This window comes from Sphaeramia orbicularis, chromosome 12 (genome assembly GCF_902148855.1).
Source record: "Sphaeramia orbicularis chromosome 12, fSphaOr1.1, whole genome shotgun sequence".
NCBI lineage: Eukaryota > Metazoa > Chordata > Actinopteri > Kurtiformes > Apogonidae > Sphaeramia > Sphaeramia orbicularis.
Genome location: NC_043968.1, coordinates 7,176,607 through 7,190,427, shown reverse-complemented (window position 1 = coordinate 7,190,427; position 13,821 = coordinate 7,176,607). Strand labels below are relative to the sequence as shown.

General features: G+C 36.2%; 1 long non-coding RNA gene across 1 annotated transcript in view; it reads right to left on the bottom strand.

Moving 5' to 3' along the window:
• Window positions 1-8,939: 8,939 nt before the first annotated feature.
• The window catches only part of LOC115430496 (uncharacterized), a 24,690-nt gene continuing 19,808 nt past the window's right edge, over window positions 8,940-13,821 (bottom strand). Inside the window, exon 3 of the long non-coding RNA XR_003936945.1 lies at window positions 8,940-9,056. This is a non-coding gene — a long non-coding RNA (uncharacterized LOC115430496). The remainder of the gene's footprint in view (window positions 9,057-13,821) is intronic.

Sequence of the window (13,821 nt, the reverse complement as noted above, 5' to 3'; positions counted from 1 at the left end):
TTTTTTCCCCCCAGTTTCAGAGCCACAGACGTCCACTCACAGAGTGTCCAGATCTACTCAGACACCCTCACAACGACCACCTCAAACAGCAGATGAACCCGACGGCAGACCAAAGCACAGCTCCTGTTTGTCCTCAGTGTTTGACAGGACCAGGACAAACCAAACGTAAGAATAAATAATTACAAAGAAGACAAGATGCTGTCGTGTGTCTTTCCATTCATACCTTTACAGAGCTCTGGATTCATTTCTAGTTATTTCCAAAGACCACAGATAATACTAGTGGTTCCCTCAGGTAACTTACATTATAGTCCAGTGGTTTCCAACCTCTTTTGGCTCGTGACCCCATTTTAACATCACACATTTCTGGTGACCCCAAAACAAAGACATTTTTTACTAAAATTAATTTGTTTTTGATCATGTAATAGTTTGCTATGCCATGTTGCAAATAAATGTTAATTTTAGAGGACATTTAGTCTATATAATGTCTATTGTGGACAGAGGCAGTAAATCCAGGTGTAGATTACTGCACAAAGGGAGAATTGAATTCTCCTTGGTCAGGATCTGTCCAGTCAGTCCAGCTGTGATTTACAAGGAGGACAATTAATACTGAACAAACAAGAACTGAAACTATGAATTATGAAAGAGCTGCAGCATCTGAAACTGACCACAGTGAACATTTGACACAGAAACAGAACCACAGTGCTGCAGTTTCACAACCACAGTTTGTCATGTCTGTTATGGACTGGGATTGTCTCTGTCAACTCAACATGTTTTTTTTTTTTTATTAGTAAGTTTTTCTTAATTTTATCCATTACTATAAATTTCAGGTGACTTCATTTGAGTCACAGGCAACCCCACATGGCGTCCCGACCCCAAGATTGAAAAACACTGTTACGGCTCATTTTCAAATGACATTTCCAGACGACTCGTGTTAATATTAGAATTTTGCAAGACGACCTACTCACAGAAATCTGCTGTCATTGGTTGGAGCCGGACACAGAGCCCAGCTGTGCACCGAGCACAGCCGGCCAGAGCACCTAGTGTACCACATAGTGTTTTTCAACCTTGGGGCCGGGACTGAAATTTCTAGTACTTGATAAAAAAAATTCGAAAAACGTACTAAAAAAAAAAATCTATGGTGAGTTGACAGAGACAATCCCAATCCATAAAAGACAAACTGTGAGTGTGAAACTGCAGCACTGTGGTTCTGTTTATCTGTCAAATGTTCAGTGTGGTCAGTTTCAGATGCTGCAGCTCTTTCATAATTCATAGTTTCAGTTCTTGTTTGTTCAGTATTAATTGTCCTCCTTGTAAATCACAGCTGGACTGACTGGACAGATCCTGACCAAGGAAAATCAAATTCTCCCTTTGTGCAGTAATCTACACCTGGATTTACTGCCTCTGTCCATAATAATATTCATTATATAGACTAAATGACATGACAAGCTGTGGAGTGACTTTGTGGAACAATCTAGAACAGGAGATAAAGGAAAGTATAAACATAAATGTATTTAAAAAGAGGTATAAAGAATTGTTTCTAAATAGGTATAGGGAACATGAAGGATGAAAATAGTATTGTTACAAAGTTCAGGTGTGGTTTCTTGGAATTAAGAGCGAGTAATTTGAATTTCAGAGATTTTGATATGTGTGAGTGGATTAGAGTGGGGGCAGATGTGAAGTCTAAATGAATTGGGACTGTGGGTGTAAAATTGTGGAATGCATTTAAGTTATCTACTCCTTTGGCAAAGTTTAAAAAAAAAAAAAAAAGAGTACTTTAAGTTTAAATTATTCAGAAATATTGAATTGAGATGGTAGATGTGTTTCTGTTGTTGACTTTTTTTTTTTTTTTATTTGTTATTATGGTGTGAATGCTCGATGCTGTACACATTTAAGTTGACGTAAGCAGTGTATTAGTTGAAAAGGATAGGCAAAAAAATAAGCTTTTGCTTGTAGCCTATTCCTTTTTTGGTTTTTATGTTTATTACAATTGATGTACTAGTACATGACTGATGTAAAACCAAAAATAAATTTATTCATTCATTCATTCATTCATTCATTCAGATGTCCTCTAAAATTAACATTTATTTGCAATATAGTATAGCAAACTATTACATGATCAAAAACAAATTACTTTTAGCAAAAACATGTCTCAGTTCTGGGGTCACCAGAAATTTGTGATGTAAAAATGGGGTCATGAGCCAAAAAAGGATGGAAACCACTGACCTAGTGTGACCGGCCATCCGCCTTTCTGGAGGAGAAATCCGTCTGGAATGGCAGGGCTTGAATCCAAAAATGAAGGCGGGACTAACAGGTGCTGAGTGAAGCAATCACAGACAAGACGGACAAGGCGCTTTTGTTAGAAAAACTTAAGAAAACAGGGTGTAATCAATTCAGTCCTTATTTTTGAATCAAACAAACAAACAACAGTCATAAAGAGATTTGTGGACTTAGAACTGACTTTGACTCATGACAAAAAGAAGTCTGTGCTTATGACGCATTGCGAAACACCCGCCCCCCAGACTTGTGACTGGTCCAGTATAAAATATATCAGGCATATTTCACAGGACTGCGACTGGCCCAATTCCAGACTGTTTGGTTATTGTCGAATACACTGAGGAAACGGACGGCTGGCCAGGCTACAGAGCCCCCCGGGTGCACTGCACCCAGCCTGTTTAACTTAAACAGAACCCAGATCCAGTTCCAACTAAGGGCTCATTTATGCTTTACGTTAAACACGCAGACGGATGCAGACGGAGCGTTCTGTCCGTCCCCTGTGTACATTACATACATAATTCTGCCTTTTTCCGGGGGAGCTTGCAGATCTGTACCCAGATGGAGAATACAGAGCAGCACTAGCAGGAACCGTGGAGGCAGCGTTGACATTTGAACAGAATAATTTCAATTATGCACAAACAACCAATTTTATTATCGTTAACGAAAACTAACGAAATGACGAAAACTAGAATTGTAAAAATTTTCGTTAACTGAAATAAATAAAAACTACAATTAAAGAAAAAAACAATAACTAACTGAAACTGTATTGTGTGCTTATAAAAGTAACTTTAACGTATAAAAATTATGTATAAAATTCCCTTCGTTTTTGTCTTTGTCAATGTCAGATTGATTTAAAATCTCTTTATTTTGCTCTAGCAATTTTCTGTGCTGTCACCATACGACACTTTTTGGTCCGTCACTTGTGTTCACTTGTGGTTTCCAGTCGTCTTCTGGTCCCCACTCTACCCGGAAACATGGAGACTAAAGTTGGGAGAAAGCAGCAGAGTCCTGTCTGGGATTTATTTGAATACGATGACAGAGAAGGAGAGAAAAGAGACCACTAAACTACAATTAATACTAAAACTAAACTAAAACTAAGCATTTAGAAAAAAAAACGAAAACTAATAAAAACTAGCAAACCTGCTCTAAAAAGGAATTAAAACTAACTGAATTAGAGAAAAAAAGTCAAAACTAAATAAAACTAAACGATAATGAAAAATCCAAAACTGTTAGAACCTTGCAAACAAGTGCAAACACGTACTTAAACTCAATCTCACTCACTGACTGCTGCTTGTTTACTTACACTCATTGCCCGGAATCAATGATGGTAATCAATCAGTCAATGATGATGGACGTCACTTGTGGTCGGTAATGGCTGCCCCCCCAGCTGCCATAGGTTCTTCCCCTGCCTGTAATTCACATAATGTAAAGGTCCAGTGTGGTGCATTTATGGTGAATTTTTCACTGAATTTGTGCCTCTCTTGCTTGTGAGTAAAACACCAAACACAATTAATGCCATAAACATGACCAGTACAGGTTCACTTTAAAGCAGAGTCTGATCTGTAATGGATAAGTGATGTGTTTTTCCGTCAGAGTCTGTTGGAGCTGCAGTACTGAACCACTCGCCTCATCACTGTCTGATCTGTGGACGCCCTGAACCGTTCACCAGCCCTGGACCAGGTCAGTACCATCTAGGGATGTAACGATTACCGGTATAACGATAAACTGCGGTAAAAATGCAGACGGTTAGTATTACCATTTAAATTCTAATTCTCATGATAACCGTGTTTAATTACTGCACTTTTCCGGAGAAAACGCCAACGTAAAGATCTGCTTTTATGTCAAATATTTGAGTATAGTTTTAATTATTACAATTTTAATTGTCTATACCTAATATTTGGAACGAATATTCACTTTCAAAGTCTTTGAAAAGGTTCGTTAAGCATCTGTGTGTATTTATGCAATAAAGTATATACATTTTTCAAATCGGATTTATATACTTTTTTGTGTGCGTGTGTTTTCTGGCCTTTTAATAATAGGCAGTTGACATAAATGAAGTTGTGCTGAAAAAAAACAGATCCCAAACATGGGTATAGGAAACATTTGTTTATATAGTATATAAGGGCAAAATCAAAAGGACTGAAAAAAAAACCCAGACAAAATAGGCTCAGACCTCTAAGGGTTAATATTTGAATGTTTCTGCAACAGAAGGGACATTGTGCCAATTATTTTATTAGTTTTTTGTTTTTTTTTTTTTAATACAGCTTGGTTAAATTATTTCAGTGTGCATCAGTACTTTTTGAACATTTTGAGCACAATTTCAACAATACCGTGATAATAATGGTAATCGTCATAATTTTGGTCACAGTAACCATAATATGAAATTTTCATATCGTCACATCCCTAGTACCATCAGATCAGCGGCTCCTTTAAGAAGGCTGAACTACAGGTTTAAGATATTAGGTCTGAAACACTAAACATTTAATGGAATTTCATTTTTACAATCTTGAAGGTCCATAAATCTTTAGTCACTGAACTCATACTAATACTAGTTTCACTGCATTTAACCTGTTGCCAAAATTGTAGGTTTAAACATCACTGTTAGACCCTTTTCACTCATCTTTGCAACTGAATTTCATTGGTTAGTTTGTTATCTTTTTATCTTATATTAATTATCTTTGCTTCCAAAATGCCTCAGAGATGGTTTTTACTTAGATTTATATGTCAAATCATCATGAACAGGATATTTTACAGCTGTAGACATGATGTGTCTACAGCTGCTCCCAATATTTGTGTCCATATAGTTTATAAATATCAATATTTCCTTAAAGTTTAATGGGAGAGTTTTCTTCCTCAGTGAGATGTGATTAAAGTAGATGGTTAGTTGTGGTAGAAAATTATTTACAGTCAGAACATGAGAAATATTTTAGAAATTTAGAGGAAGAACATTTAAAATTGATTTAAAAAAAAAATCAATGTTCAGAGAAATTAAGTAAAAACCATCTCTGAGGAAACTAACCAAAGCAATAATATGTATCCCATAATATGAAACTATATTATAACATTAGTCATTATTGTTTTGTATCCCAGAGCCCTGTTAGAAAAGAAACACCTGAATTCAACGTGTCCACATACTTTTGTCCATGTAGTGTAGATTGTAAAGCACTTACAGCACAGTGTGTGACATCACTGGAGTCAGTAGCTGACTCTCCTCCACAGTCTGAGCCTGAGAACATAAATTAGTGCCGCGGTTTAATTATTCAGAGGTTTAACGGAGCTTGACCTGCTGTGTCATTCACAGACTATCGCAGAAACTCCAACAGTCGACCTGACGCAAACACACACTGGACTCAGCACAACACACCAGTGTATCCACCACTGCTGTAGTAGTAACACACACACACACGCACACACACACTTCACTTATTATGGTCATTTCCTCCACAGCTCAAACACTGATGAATGCAGAGACTGAAAAAACACTGAACAGACCTTCATTTCATTCTGTACTGGAATCTAGAAAGAAAATATGACTCCTATCACTGGGGCTGTTAGAAAGTATCGGTTCTGCAATGTATCGCGATATTTCATTTCACAATATTATATCGATATTAAAAGTACTGTATTGATATTTTAGGTATTTATTCAAATGCCGATTTGGCAGAGGTTCATTTTTGGGGTTTTTTTTGTTTATATTATGTTGTGACAATAGTTGTGAACTAATAGAATATGAACATTTGAACAGGATCTGAAACTAATGACTAAAACATGATTTAAGTTTTCAAAGAGGAATATTTTGTGATTAGGGCTGTGTATTGGCAAGAATGTGGCGATACGATATATCACGATATGACATTGTTAAAAAGGCATTTTTGTATTGGTTTTGTTCTTTTTTGAAAGATTATCTCCTGGAAGAATTAAATTACATCAGAAACATACACAGCACTAAATACATTTTTATTTGATCACAACAGGATCTAATGTTATGTCAAAAATATTCGTCCGTGAAAACTTAGATCATGTTTTACAGTCATTACAGTTTCAGATCCTGTTCAAATGTTCATATTCTATTAGTTCACAACTATTGTCACAACATAAAATATAAACAAAAACAAAAACAAAAAAACTACTATGAACCTCTGCAATATCTGCATTTGAATAAATACCTAAAAATATCCATACAGTAGTTTTTATATCGATAAAGTATTGTGAAATGAAATATCGCGATATATTGCAGAACCGATATCTTCAACAGCCCTATTTGTGATATAACATTAGATCCTGTTGTGATCAAACAAAAATGTATTAGTGTTTGTGCAGATTTCTGATGTAATTCAATTCTTCCAGGAGATAATCTTTCAAAAAAAAAAAAAACAATAAAAAAAAAAGCCTTTTAACAGTATCATGATATTGTGATATACCATATCATGATCCTAGTATTGTCATTTGTATCGTATCGCCACATTCTTAGCTCTCACTGTTAGAGACACTTTACCATGATAACATCAGTAACAGCTCCATGTTTCCACAGGCTCTACTACCCACCACCACTCTTTGTGTCTCCAAGCAAAAGCATGAGCGCTCCCTCAGAGGTCAGAGGTCATGGGGAGGGGAGGCGGAGACGCTCGTCATCATCAGAGAGGCGGGACTCCGTGGACCGGTCTCTGGACAGAGCCATCCGAGCCGCTCAGACTATGAAACACACCTCCAGACACATGGCCTGGGCTCTGGCCTCAGGACTGAGGTACCACCAGGGTCTGCAGCAGACCACATGGACGTCAAGGGGACGGTCCTCACACACCCCCCACAGCTCCACATACTGAGGATTAAAAAAGCAACCACGACGAGACTGATGGGTTTTAATTAGAAGTGCAGCCATGTTATATTTTAGTCTTTGTCAACAGTGAGCTCATCCTGCAGACAGTGGAATCTGTCCGCTGATCGTCTAAAGGCCCGTTCATGCTCTACGTCAGGCTGTCAAACTCATTCTGGTTCAGTTCCATATTCAGCCCAATTTGATCTGAAGCGGGCCAGACCAGTCAAATAATGACTTAATAACCTATAAATAATGACAACTCCAAGTTTTCTTTGTTTTAGTACAAAAAACCCCAATTAAATTATGAAAATATTTACATTTTACAAAAAAAAAATGTGAATAACCTGAAAAAACTGAAATTTCATTTGAAAAATTTGTGCAATTTTAACAAAATTATACCTCGATTTTATTTCTACATGTACATTTACACACAGTGTTCCATAAACATTGGGAACAGGCAGAATATTGTTCAAATTTTGGAGTTTGGAACTAAAATTTGAACAGTTCTCCAATATTCCATCTGTTATTATGAACACAACTGCAGATCCCAGTGGATCCATAAATGCACCAAACATTTAGGAACAGGCAGAATATTGTTCAAATTGCACATTTCAGGTTGTTTCTTTGTTTTCATTTATGTATTTATTTGCATTTATTGTGAAAGAATAGTTTGTAAATCTAAATATTTCCACAGAGTAATGTTATTTTCTTCACTTCAATTTTTTCCACATAATTTTTCACAAAGAACATTTGTGGTTGTCATTATTTCTGCTATTGTGTTGTTATTTTTGCTGCAGATCACATTGGTCTGTATGTGGAACCTGAACCAAAAGGATTTGGACAACCTGGACTGTTCAGGTTCTTTTTTGCACTTTCATCCTGCAGGGCCGGAATGGAACCTTTGGCGTGGCGGGGGGGCCAGATTGGCCCCTGGGACGCATGTTTGACACCTGTGCTCTACGTTAAAGACACATACATACACAGACACACGTGTTCTGTCTGTCCTCTGCCTTCATCACGTCTGTATTTCTGTCTGTCTTCTGGGAGTTTGCGGATGCGAATCCAAACAGAGAATACGCAGCAGTACCACCACTAACCACAGGGGGCAGTGCTGAGATTTGAAGAAATAATCCAGAAATGGCAGAACTTTTCAAAGAGCGATTTTGTGTTAGTGAAAAATTACCAACATATTTAAGACAACTAGCCTTCTCAATATTAACATTAGTATCTACATGAGTAAAACCTCCGTCGTTGCTATATTTGTTGTTTTTGACCGTCTTCTTCATCTCAAAAATCGTTACTCTTCTTCGCGGTATTTGAACAGTACGTTAACTGAAATTGGCGCCCTCTGGTGGATGGATTGACAAACACTCATTCTAATGCAATGGACGCATCAATTAGTGTTTTATGAGGCGTTTCAGAGCGTTTCAAACCACTTGTCGGGGTCGTCAGCGCCCCCCACTGGTCAAGTATAAGGCTATACTACATACTTGAAAAAGTTCAATTTTGGTCAGATTTTAAATTAACTTAAAACCAGGTCTAAATAATCCCAAAGGCATCAATTAATGACTTTTGAGTTTCATTGTGTTTCAAACCATTTGTCAAGGGGTCACCAGCGCCCCCGGTGGTTGAGCATAAGGCTAAGTATGAACGCAGTGATGCTTGACGCCATCGGAAACTGTCTGACCTATTTACGAATGTAAAGTGAGCATGAACGGGCCTTTAGTCGACCACACCGTGGAGCTTCACCGTTTCAGAAAACCATTCAAAACATGTTCATTTTGTACGAAAATTTGTACAAATTAATCCCCGGGGCCAGATTGGACCCTTTGTGGGGGGGGGGGTTTGGCCCATGGGCCGAATGTTTGACACCCATGCTTTAAAGACTGGACTAAACAGCTGCAAGAACCACAGTTATCAGGGAAAACGTCTCCACTGCCAGAAGAGAAATGATGACATGGAACGACTGTTTTCATGCACGAATGGGGAAGCATCTGATTCTATTACAGAACAGCTGAAGAATCAACAAACTATGAGAGAAGGTTTATGACGTTAATATTTGTCTCAGATGGCTCCATATTCATTATTATTTTAAGATTATGCTGGCATATACATGTAAATAGTAAAAGTATAGATCGGTTAGATTGAAAATGTAGATCATATTGATTATCGAACACAGACTCAAAACACGTTTAAGGAACAGAAATGTGGAAAATATCTTATTCAGATAATTTATTATGAAGACAGACTCAGCCAGGAAATCTACATGTTCTACGTTCACTCATCATGTACCAGGTTTTCAGCTGGTTAACCTGAGTCCAGTCTGTTTGGATCTATTTATTGATCACGCCACTGTTTGTACGTGTACTTCTGTTCGTATGTGTTTGTTTGGTTTGTGAGTTTCAGTGTTACATCAGCAGAGCCTTTATCTTTATTAATGCCGGAGTTGTTCAACCATCATGACGGAACAAACCACCAAGGACGTGAAATGCTGGAAATCTTTAAAAATGACTATGTTTCTATTTGTCTTGATGGTTTTACAGATGTTGCGTATAAGCTGTATGAGCCAAACCCATGACTGCACTGAGCTGCTAAGACTGAAAAAAAAACACATTTTACTTATTTTTACTTTGAATGATGTCGGTTCAAACGTACCAAACATCTGTGGACTTTTGAGTTTAGTGCATTTTTCATTTCTTTTTTACTTTTGTACCTTTTTTACTTAACCTTGTTTTTTCATAGATTCTAAGAAAATGTTTGTTTTTAAAAAGCAAAATAAAAGTGAAATTAAACCTACCACTGAGTTGAGTGTTCTGACACTTTACAAAGTAACAACTACATTCAGTCAGGTTTTCTTAAGTATTTGCCAAAGACCTTAGATAGTAGAGTACCAAAGTTTTACTATTAACCAAAAAAAATACAAAAAACAGTTCGAAATGATCCGGAAAAAAAAAAAAAAAATACATGTTTAATGAGGTATTTCAGAATGTTTGGAACCATTTTGGTGGGGTCATCAGCGCCTCCTGGTGGTAAAAACATAAGACTAAAGTATGTCGTTTGAAAAGTTGAATTTGGTCTGATTTTTTATCAACTTAAAACCAGTTCAATAATCCAAAGGTATCAATTAGTGTTTTATGAGGTATTTAAGAGTGTTTCAGACCATTTTTTGGTGGGGTCATCAGCGCCACCTGGTGGTCAATACATAGACTATAGTGTGTGTTTGAAAAGTTGAATTTTGGTCAAAATTTTTATTGACTTAAAACCAGTTCTAAATGATCAAAAAGCATCAAAAGATGTTTAATAAGGTATTTCACTGTGTTTCAAACCAATTTTTGGTGGGTCATCAGCGCCACCTGGTGATCAAAAAATAAGACTATAGTATGTTCTTTGAAAAGTTGAATTTTGGTCAAATTTTTTTTCAACTTAAGACCAGTTATAAATGATCACAAAAGCATCAAAAGATGTTTAATAAGGTATTTCAGAGTGTTTCAGATCAGTTTTTGGTGGGGTCTTTAGCGCCACCTGGTGGTAAAAACAAGACTGTTGTATGTTGTTTGAAAAGTTAAATTTTGGACAAACTTTTTATCAATTTAAAAACAGTTCTAAATAATCCAAAAGGCATCCATTAGTGTTTTATGAGGTATTTAGGAGTGTTTCAGATCAGTCTTTGGTGGGGTCTTCAGCGCCACCTGGTGGTCAAAACATAAGATAGTAGTTGTTTGAAAAGTTGAATTTTGGTAAGAATTTTTATCAACTTAAAACCAGTTCTAAATAATCGCAAAGAATCAATAGATGCTTAATGAGGTATTTCAGAGCGTTTCAAACCATTTTTTGGTGGGGTCATCAGTGCCACCTGGTGGTCAAAACATAAGACTATAGTGTGTTTGAAAAGTTGAATTTTGGTCAGATTTTTTATCAACTTAAAATCAGTTCTACGTAATCCCAAAGGCATCATTTAGTGTTTTAGAAGGTATTTCAGAGTGTTTCAAACCAATTTTTGGTGGGTCATCAGCGCCACTGGTGGTTAAAACATAAGACTACAGTATATTCATTGAAAAGTTGAATTTTGGTCAAATTTTATCAACTTAAAACCAGTTCTAAATGATCCCAAAAGCATCAAAAGATGTTTAATGAGGTATTTCAGAGTGTTTAGAACCATTTTTGGTGGGGTCATCAGGGCCACCTGGTGATCAAAACATAAGACTATAGTAGTTCTTTGAAAAGTTGAATTTTGGTAAGATTTTTTATCAACTTAAAACCAGTTCTAAATAATCCAAAAGGTATCAATTAGTGTTTTAAAAGGTATTTCACAGTGTTTCAAACCAATTTTTGGTGGGGTCATCAGCGCCACCTGGTGGTCAAAACATAAGACTATACTATGTTCTTTGAAAAGTTGAATTTTAGTAAGATTTTTTATCAATTTAAAACCAGTTCAAAGTAATCCCAAAGGCATCATTAGTATTTTAGAAGGTATTCAGAGTGTTTCAAACCAACTTTTGGTGGGGTCATCAGCGCCACCTGGTGGTCAAAACATAAGACTAGAGTATGTTCTGTGAAAACTTGAATTTTGGTCAAATTTTTACTGACTTAAAACCAGTTCTAAATGATCCCAAAAGCATCAAAAGATGTTTTATGAGGTATTTCACAGTGTTTCAGATTAGTTTTTGGTGGGGTCATCAGCGCCACCTGGTGGTCAAACACAGGACTAAGGTATGTTCTTTGAAAAGTTGAATTTTGGTCAAAATTTTTATCAACTTAAAACCAGCTCTAAATAATCGCAAAAGCATCAATAGATGCTTAATGAGGTATTTCAAAGTGTTTCAAACCATTTTTTGGTGGAGTCATCAGCGCCACCTGGTGGTCAAAACATAAGACTACAGTGTGTTGTTTGAAAAGTGAATTTTGGAAAAAATTTTTATCAATCTAAAACCAGATCTAAATGATAACAAAAGGTGTTTAATAAGGCATTTCAGAGTGTTTCAGACCATTTTTGGTGGGTCATCAGCGCCACCTGGTGGTCAAAACATAAGACTATAGTATGTTCTTTGAAAAGTTGAATTTTGGTCAGATTTTATTAATTTAAAACAAGTTCAAAGTAATCCCAAAGGCATCATTTAGTATTTTAGAAGGTATTTCAGAGTGTGTCAAACCAATTTTTGGGGGGTCATCAGCGCCACCTTGTGGTCAAAACATAAAACTATATTATGTTGTTTGAAAACTTGAATTTTGGTCAGATTTTTTATCAACTTAAAACCAGTTAAATGATCCCAAAAGCATCAAAAGATGTTTAATGAGATATTTCAGAGTGTTTCAGACCATTTTTTGGTGGGGTCATCAGCGCCACCTGGTGATCAAAAAATAAGACGATAGTATGTTCTTTGAAAAGTTGAATTTTGGTCAGATTTTTTATCAACTTAAAACCAGTTCTAAATAATCCAAAGGTATCAATTAGTGTTTTATGAGGTATTTAAGAGTGTTTCAAGCAAATTTGTGGTGGGGTCTCAGCGCCACTGGTGGTCAAACAACATAAGACTATACTATGTTCTTTGAAAAGTTGAATTTTTGGTCAGATTTTTATCAATTTAAAACCAGTTCAAAGTAATCCAAAGGCATCTTAGTATTTTAGAAGGTCAAAATTTTGGTCAGAATTTTTATCAACTTAAAACCAATTCTAAATAATCGAAAAGCATCAATAGATGCTTCATGAGGTATTTCAGAGCGTTTCAACCATTTTTGGTGGGGTCATCAGCGCCACCTGGTGGTCAAAACATAAGACTATAGTATGTTCTTTGAAAAGTTGAATTTTGGTCAGATTTTTTATCAACTTAAAACCAGTTCTAAGTAATCCAAAGCATCAAAAGATGTTTAATGAGGTATTTCAGAGTGTTTCACACAATTTATGGTGGGGTCATCAGCGCCACCTGGTGGTCAAAACATAAGACCATAGTATGTTCTTTGAAAAGTTGAATTTTGGTCAAAATTTTTTTCAACTTAAAACCAGTTATAAATGATCACAAAAGCATCAAAACAGTGTAATAAGGTATTTCAGAGTGTTTCAGACCATTTTTTGGTGGGGTCATCAGCGCCACCTGGTGGTCAAGACATAAGACTACAGTATGTTGTTTGAAAAGTTGAATTTGGTCAGAAATTTATCAGCTTAAAACCAATTCTAAATAATCGCAAAAGCATCAACAGATGCTTAATGAGGTATTTCAGAGCGTTTCAAACCATTATTTGGTGGGGGTCATCAGCGCCACCTGGTGGTCAAAACATAAGACTATAGTATGTTCTTTAAAAAGTTGAATTTTGGTCAGATTTTTTATCAAAAACCAGTTCTAAGTAATCCCAAAGGCATCATTTAGTGTTTTAGAAGGTATTCACAGTGTTTCAAACCAATTTTTGGTGGGGTCATCAGCGCCACCTGGTGGTCAAGACATAAGACTATAGTATGTTGTTTGAAAAGTTGAATTTTGGTCAAAATTTTTATCAACTTAAAACCGTCTAAATGATCCAAAAGGCATCAATTAGTGTTTCATGAGGTATTTCAGAGTGTTTCACATTAGTTTTTGGTGGGTCATCAGCGCCACCTGGTGGTCAAAACATAAGACCACCATAAGTATGTTGTTTGAAAAGTTGAATTTTGGTCAGAATTTTTTATCAACTTTAAACCAGTTCTAAATAATCGCAAAAGCATCAATAGATGCTTAATGAGGTATTTCAGAGGTTTCAAA